Source organism: Triticum dicoccoides, chromosome 5B (genome assembly GCF_002162155.2).
Source record: "Triticum dicoccoides isolate Atlit2015 ecotype Zavitan chromosome 5B, WEW_v2.0, whole genome shotgun sequence".
NCBI classification, from domain to species: Eukaryota; Viridiplantae; Streptophyta; class Magnoliopsida; order Poales; family Poaceae; genus Triticum; species Triticum dicoccoides.
The window spans coordinates 441,833,445-441,841,737 of NC_041389.1; positions in this window are offsets into that span (position 1 = coordinate 441,833,445).

Below are 8,293 nucleotides of genomic sequence, written 5' to 3' on the forward strand. Positions count from 1 at the left end.
TACAACTTTGTACTAAAGTTTGCATAAAGTTGAGACACTTACTTTGGAACGGAGGGAGTACATATTGGCTATGATCTCTCCATCATTGAGATGCAATAGCATGCATGTTAGTCTCCTTTGTATTTGATGAAATGTTGCAACGGGGCAACCTTGGATGCAAGATACATGAAACAGAAGCTGGAAGCTTCATAACATTGTACAAATTTATTTCGTTGAGAAATTACAGTACTGTAACGCCTCAGATCCGATGCGCCAGGTGTCTGCCAGTTATTTAGCGTTATTGCCATGTCTTTTGCTTGCGTGTTGCATTGTATCATGTCATCATGTGCTTTGCATTGCATACGTGTTCGTCTCATGCATCCGAGCATTTTCCCCGTTGTCCGTTTTGCAATCCGGCACTCCTATGTCACTCGACGCCCCCTCTTGTCTCTTTTCGTAAGCGGGTGTTAAACTTTCTCGGAATGGCCCGAGGTTTGCCAAGCGGCCTTGGTATAGCACCGGTAGACCGCCTGTCCAGTTTCGTGCCATTTGGAGTCCGTTTGATACTCCAACAGTTAACCGCGTAGCCCAAAACCCCCTTCTCTTTGCAGCCCAACACCCCTTCCAAAGTGGCCCAAAACCCATCTAACTCCACTCCATGCTCTCGGTCGTTCTATCACGATCGTGTGGGCGAAAACCGCTCCTCATTTGGACTCTCCTAGCTCCCAGAATCTATAAATATGCCCTCTCCGTCCAAATTCGCGGATGAATCCCCCTAACCCTAGCCCCGCTCCCTCTCCGCCGCCGGACACGTCCAGATCGGACCGGACGCGTCCGTGCCGCCGCCCGCAGCCAACCGGAGGCCGCCAAGTGGCGCCCCCGCGCCCACTTCGCCACCGGCCCGTGGAGCCCATTGAGGGCCCGCGCGGGCCCTCACGCCACCGCCGCCTGGCCCATCCACCCCGCCGAAGCCGGTCCGGCGCCGCCCGAGCCCCGCCGTCCCGCACTCTGCCCCGCCGCCCAGCGCCGGCCACCGCGGGTCGCGCCGCCGCCGAGGCGCCTCCCCGCCGCCGCCGCCTCCCGTGCCGACCGCCGCCTCCTCAGGTGCTGACCGTGCGCCGCCCTGCCGCCGGCCGCGTCGCCCCGTCGCCCACCTCTCCTCCGCCGCTGGCCGGCTGCCGCGCCACCCCCGCATCCCCGACTCCGGTCGCCGGACCCGCGCCGCCTCGTCGACCGCGCCAGTTTGTCGGAGTCCCGCCGGAGTCCCTCCAGCCGGATCCACCGCGGGTGGATGAGATCCACCTGCTCATCCAACCAAATGGCCACGCCTCCGTCCCGGAATCCCTCCGTCCCGCTCGTCCTCGTCCCGTTGACTTTTCGGAGTGGTATAATTCTGCTAAGTCCCCAGGTCTGCAGTATTTTTATGCCCTGTTCATCGCATCATAACTCTGCATCCGTAGCTCCGTTTCGTGCGTGTAATATGTCAAAATGTTCACTGAGAGTTGCTATTCATTTCATTCCATTGCACCATGTTAATTTGAGTCCATCTTGATGCGTGAATCATCGTTACGAGAGTGCTATATAATGTTGTCTGCTGTCTGTTAACAGAACATGTTCATTTGTCATTTTTGCGATGTTTGATGTGTGCATCCTATGAGGTTGATGTATACATGTGTTTTGTGCTACATCATGCCATCTTTACAGTGGTGTATGCCCTATATTTTTGTGATCAATGTGGTGACTAGAACAAGCATGCAAACTAGGCTTCGTGATGTTGCTGATTTCAGTCCCTGTTCTGCTGTTAATCTTATGCCATGTAAACTTGATGCTTCAGAGAGATCCAAGCATATTTTGAGATACTTCAGTAAGGATGTTTTGAACATATGGTTTTTCTCTAGCCAATTGTGCCCCTGTTTGAAATTATGGAGTAGTCTAGCATGTCATTTTCTTGCTCTACTTTTGCTATAAAATGTTTCCTGGCAGATTGTTTACATGTTATTCAATTTTGCCAAGGTTGTTGTAGTTGATCCTTGCGTGCTATGAACTTGTTCTTGCCTTGGTTAGTTTCATAAACATGTCTTCTTGCTGATGCTAGGCTGAATCTGTTATTTTGGCATGCAATGACTTGTGGTGAGTGAATCGAGCTCGTGAAGTAGTGTACTTACTGTTGCTTTTTTGCTAGGCTGAATCTGTTATTTTGTGATGCTATGTAAACCTGTTGCTACTAGTCATTCTATGCATAATCTGGAGATGTTCACTAAGGATGTTTTGTTATACATGTCATGATCTATCCATCCATGCCCCTGGTTGCATTTATAGCCTGCTGTAGCTTGTTGTAATCTTGCTCCAAAGTTGTTAAATAATGTTGCTGTCATCCTGTTAACATTAAGTTCAGTTTGTGCCATGTGTTTTGCTAGTGATCCATGCACCATATGAACTTGCTCTTGCCATGCTTAGCTTCATACATATGTCATCTTACTGTTAGTTGCCTTGTCATGCCATGTATTGCTCTGTGGTGAGTGGTACAAGCTCACCAACATGCCTACTTATCGTTGTTCCTGCCATGCCCTGTTTGCTGAATCTGTCATATCATTTGCCATGTTTACATGGGTGCCATTATATCTTCTGAACCTTTTTGGCTCATGGTCAGTAAAGGACTTTTGTTTTATGCATTTAGTAGTATCATGCCATGCCTTTGTTTGCCATGATAAGTCCCTGTAGCATGTTGTTTGATAGCTCTAAACATTGCAACCTGATGTTATTTCTGCAAAGTCTGAAACTGTTATTATTTGCAATCTTGCCATGTGTGTTTGAGCATGTTCTAGTGATTTCTAGAGATAGCTCAGTGTTCATGTTTTGTAATGCTTTACCTGTACATCATGCCCATGCCTTTTGTTTTCCTGTTCAGATGCTGTAGCATGTTGTTTTGATGCTTGCTAGATGCCTAGTTGCTGTTTTGGACAGATTGTTGCTATAACTTGTATAGAGTGTATGTGTTGAACCGGTTCTCCGTTTTGAGTGTGCTCTATATGAAACTTGTTTAGATTTGCATGTAGTTTCATATTATGATGTTGCATCCTTTTTTTGGTGTGTTTGCTTGATGTTTGAATGCATTTTGCATCAATGCCATGTTTATCTTGTTTTGCTCATATCTTCTAGACCGTAGCTCCGAATTAAATGAACTTTATATGTAACTCGACTAGAATCTCGTGTAGATCATCTTGGTGCATCTTAACTTGCTGCTTAACAACTTGAACATAAGGTTTATTCATATCTGGACAAATTTCGAAACTTGCATACGAGGACTTACCGGAATTGTTATATGTTGCTTCCAGCCTCATTTAAACTTGCTTTGATGTGTTGATCTTGTATGCATCATCTCTTGCCATGAGTAGCTTCTTGTAGCCTTGTCATGCATAATGTTTATTTGTGCCTCATGTCTTGTTCATGTGTGGTGTGTTTACCATGTTGTGTGCTTCTCAATAGTTCCCGTTTTCATTGCGATCGTGAGGATTCGTTCGTCCATGCTTGGTTCGGCTTCATCCATTCGTCTTCTTCATGGACTCGTTCTTCTTCCTTACGGGATTTCAGGCAAGATGACCGCTACCCTGGATCTCACTACTATCTTTGCTATGCTAGTTGCTTCGTTCTATCGCTTTGCTGCGCTACCTATAACTTGCTCATCTAGCCTCCCAATTTACCATCTCATCCTCTAACCTTTTTCACCCTTCCTAGCAAACCATTGCTTGGCTATGTTACCGCTTTGCTCAGCCCTCTTATAGCGTTGCTAGTTGCAGGTGAAGTTGAAGATTGCTCCATGGTGGACAGGATTATGTTGGGATATCACAATATCTCTTATTTAATTAATGCATCTATATACTTGGTAAAGGGTGGAAGACTCGGCCTTATGCCTGGTGTTTTGTTCCACTCTTGCCGCCCTAGTTTCCGTCATACCGGTGTTATGTTCCCGGATTTTGCGTTCCTTACGCGGTTGGGTGATTTATGGGACCCCCTTGACAGTTCGCTTTGAATAAAACTCCTCCAGCAAGGCCCAACCTTGGTTTTACATTTGCCTCACCTAGCCCTTTTTCCCTTGGGAGTCACGCTCTCGCGGCTCATCTTTATTTACCCCCCCTGGGCCAGTGCTCCTTGTGACTGTTGGTCCAACCTGTCAGCCGCCGGTGGCCACCAGGGGCAACTCTGGGCTGGCCTATCGGAAGTTTGGACAATCCGGTGTGCCCTGAGAATAAGATATGTGCAGCTCCTATCAGGATTTGTCGGCACATTCGGGCGGCTTTGCTGGTCTTGTTTTGCCATAGTCGAAATGTCTTGTAAACCGGGATTCCGAGTCTGATCGGGTCTTCCTGGGAGAAGGTATATCCTTCGTTGATCACGAGAGCTTATCATGGGCTAAGTTGGGACACCCCTGCAAGGTATTAAACTTTCAAAAGCCGTGCCCGCGGTTATGTGGCAGATGGGAATTTGTTAATGTCCGGTTGTAGATAACTTGACACCAGATCCGAATTAAAACGCATCAACCGCGTGTGTAGCCGTGATGGTCTCTTTTCGGCGGAGTCCGGGAAGTGAACACGGTTCTGGGTTATGTTTGACGTAAGTAGGAGTTCAGGATCACTTCTTGATCATTGCTAGCTTCACGACCGTTCCGCTTGCTCTCTTCTCGCTCTTATTTGCGCATGTTAGCCACCATATATGCTTAGTCGCTGCTGCAGCCTCACCACTTTACCCCTTCCTTTCCCTTTAAGCTTTGCTAGTCTTGATACCCATGGTAATGGGATTGCTGAGTCCTCGTGGCTCACAGATTACTACAACAATAGTTGCAGGTACAGGTTATGCGATGATCATGATGCGAGAGTGATGTTTGCTTGTTTTGGAGTTCTTCTTCTGCTTCTTCTTCGATCAGGGGATAAGTTCCAGGTTGGCAGCCTGGGGTAGAAGGGTGGATGTCGTTTGAGTTTCTATTTGTGTTTCATCCGTGGACGGATGTTGATCTTAGTTATGATGATGTGGTATTCGTGTGGCATTGTATGCCTCTTGTATGTATCCCCATCTATTATGTAATGTTGATGTAATGATATCCACCTTGCAAAAGTGTCTTCAAGATGCGCTTCTATCCTTGGTGGGACCTTCGAGTTCCTTTAGGATAGGGTCGCATCTTGGGCGTGACAAGTTGGTATCAGAGCCTTGACCGACCTTAGGAGCCCCCCTTGATTGATCGTGTAGTTTGGCCGTTGTTGAGTCTAGAAGAAAACTGATTTCTGAGTCTAGTTATATCAGAGAGTAGGAATTATTTTTACTCCTCAGCCCCCTTCGTCACTCTGGTGAGGAATCTTGACGTAGGTGTTTTGAATTACTCTTCTTCCCCTTTCAAATTTTCTTTAGGATCACGCAGTTGGTTTTCCGATCGTCGGTTCTCTTCTCTTTTCAACCGGTGCATTTCTCGTCAAGTTGACTTGAGCCTCTTCATCTTTGAGTTCAATCCTGAGTTGTTCTCTTTTCCCACCCGCCCTCCCTTCTTCTTTTTGGAACCGTAGCCTGTAATCGAGTATCCGTCCTACTCGTGCGAAGCCTTTGCATTCTTTCAACCGGTGTTTTCCCTTCAAGATATTCGTCGATTTCCCCTTCCAAGTTGCCTTTGTTTTTTCCGCCCTCCCACTCTTTTTCTTCCTGGAGCCTGAGTCTGTTTCGAGCATCAATTTCATTTTGTGTGGAGCTTCTTCAGTCTTCCTTCAATTATTTCTACCGGTGAATTCTCGTCTCGTTCGCCATTCTTCATTCCTTTCTTTTTCCGGTGGATTCAATTCAAGTTTTTTTCGGGTTGATCGTATTCTTTTCCTTGGATCAAGTGTTCTCCTTGCTCGTTTGCCTCTCGCCATTCAATCATTCTGGAGTCCGGAAGACATCTCAGGAGATTCATCTGTGTTCCAATTAATTCGAGGTTGTCACCTTATTCAAATATATCAATTGTTCCGGTGAATCATCTATCTTTTCAACATCCCTTTCCAATGGTGTTTTTCTCTTTAGTGGGCCCTAACCCACAGGTCTTTTCCCAGGATCTTACCTGACTCTTCTAATTATTCCGGAGCCATTCCTAATTCTTTTCAAAGCGTGACATAAGAATGGATTCCATCAGTCACATGCCTTCTCCAAGTTCGCTTTCTAGTTCTTTTCATTGTTGGCTCAACCTTTTTGGTTTTCATTCTCCCGGAGTATCTTGGTAATTTTGGTGGTGTTTCTCGTCGTCATTTGAAGATCGAACAAGAGTTTTTCCTCTAAATCTTGTCCGTTCTCTCAAAGTTTCATGGTTCTAGCTTCATGTTATCCTCGAGAATTATTCCATTCGTCAGATATTCTTTTCTTACCCATCCGGAGTATTTCAGGAGTTGATTTCTTTTTCGTTTCACCGGAGGACATCATTCCAGCTATCGTTCTCTAATTACCCCGACGCTTTGTTCAAGTGCTCTCTAATCAGTTCGAAGTCTTCCCGTTCTTTTGTTTCTAAATCCCCTCTAGCATATTTGTTCTGCTAATTCTTCCCGATGATTCATTCTCTTTCATCATTCAATTTTCGAATTCTTACGGTGGTTCGTTCAAGATTCTTTTTCCTTGATTATCATTTTAATTCATTCGTTCTTTTCAATCCTACCGGTGGTTCATGAAGACCTTCTCAAGTTTGCGATATGTCACTTTTCAATCTTTTCAAGAAGAATAAGTAGTATGTGAAATCCATTGCTAGTCATCAATTTAATTTGATGAAGGATAAGCATACAATAAATTTTATTCTTATTTCCTCAAAGTGAGTAATCCCTTTCTTCGGAGTTTGTTCTTATTGAATAAATTCTAGTTCCAAGTGTTTTCATTTTTTCTTTTCCGGAGTTCAAATTCCCTAGGCCATTTCGTCGGAACCTCCATCTAAATCACCGCAAGGCTCATCTTATTCTTTCTTCCTTCAGTCTATCTCATCATCCTTTTGTTACCGGAGTTCTTCATGGTGGTTCTTCATGATTTAATTCATTATTCAAGTTTTCATCAAGATTTTGTTCAACGAGTTCTAGTATCTTTTCTTCTCGCATCTCGAAGTTCAATTAATTCTCCAAATTCTTTTGAAGTGGAGTTTTTCATTTCTTCGTTCTTCTAAGCTATCCAATCATTTCTGTTTGTGGCCGGTTATCACCTTATGATCTTGAGATGTTACCTATAAGTCCTCATCAAGCTTATTTTTTGTGGTTGATTTTCCTCAACAACTCCGTTCAATCCTTCCTTCTAAGTTCTTTTCATTTCATTCTATTTCAATTCTTCCGGAGGCTTTGTGTTGGTTTTCTCGTCAACTATCGTTAAATATTGTCAATCTCATGATCTAATCTTTCCACGTTCAGCCGGAGTGCTGCCTAAATTCTTTCAGTCTTATTCGTTTCTTATCTCGTCCTAACCGGAGTGGTTTCATAGTCTATCTGATTCGGTGAGCTTTCGATTCTCGTCATTCTCGTCGTTCCTCTCTTCTTCTCGAGTGCTCTCGATTCTTTGTTTCTTTTCTTGAGTTCTTGTTTCACCTCATCCCATTTCTCTCCCGTCTCGTTCCTAAGATCTCGGGACGAGATCTCTTGTTAGTGGAGGAGTGTTGTAATGCCCCGGATCCGATGCGCCAGGTGTCTGCCAGTTATTTGCCGTTATTGCCATGTCTTTTGCTTGCGTGTTGCATTTTATCATGTCATCATGTGCTTTGCATTGCATACATGTTCTTCGCATGCATCCGAGCATTTTCCCCGTTGTCCGTTTTGCAATCCGGCACTCCTATGTCACCCGACGCCCCCTCTTGTCTCTTTTCGTGAGTGGGTGTTAAACTTTCTCGGAATGGCCCAAGGTTTGCCAAGCAGCCTTGGTATAGCACCGGTAGACCGCCTGTCAAGTTTTGTGCCATTTGGAGTCCGTTTGATACTCCAACGGTTAACCGCGTAGCCCAAAACCCCCTTCTCTTTGCAGCCCAACACCCCTTCCAAAGTGACCCAAAACCAATCTAACACCCCTCCATGCTCTCAGTTGTTCGATCACGACCGTGTGGGCGAAAACCGCTCCTCATTTGGACTCTCCAACTCCCAGAATCTATAAATATGCCCTCCCCATCCAAATTCGCGGATGAATCCCCCCTAACCCTAGCCCCGCTACCTCTCCGTCGCCGGACATGTCCGGATCGGACCGGACGCGTCTGCGCCGCCGCCCGCAGCCAACCGGAGGCCGCCACTTGGCGCCCCCGCGCCCACTTCGCCGCCAGCCCGCAGAGCCCATCGCGGGCCCGCGC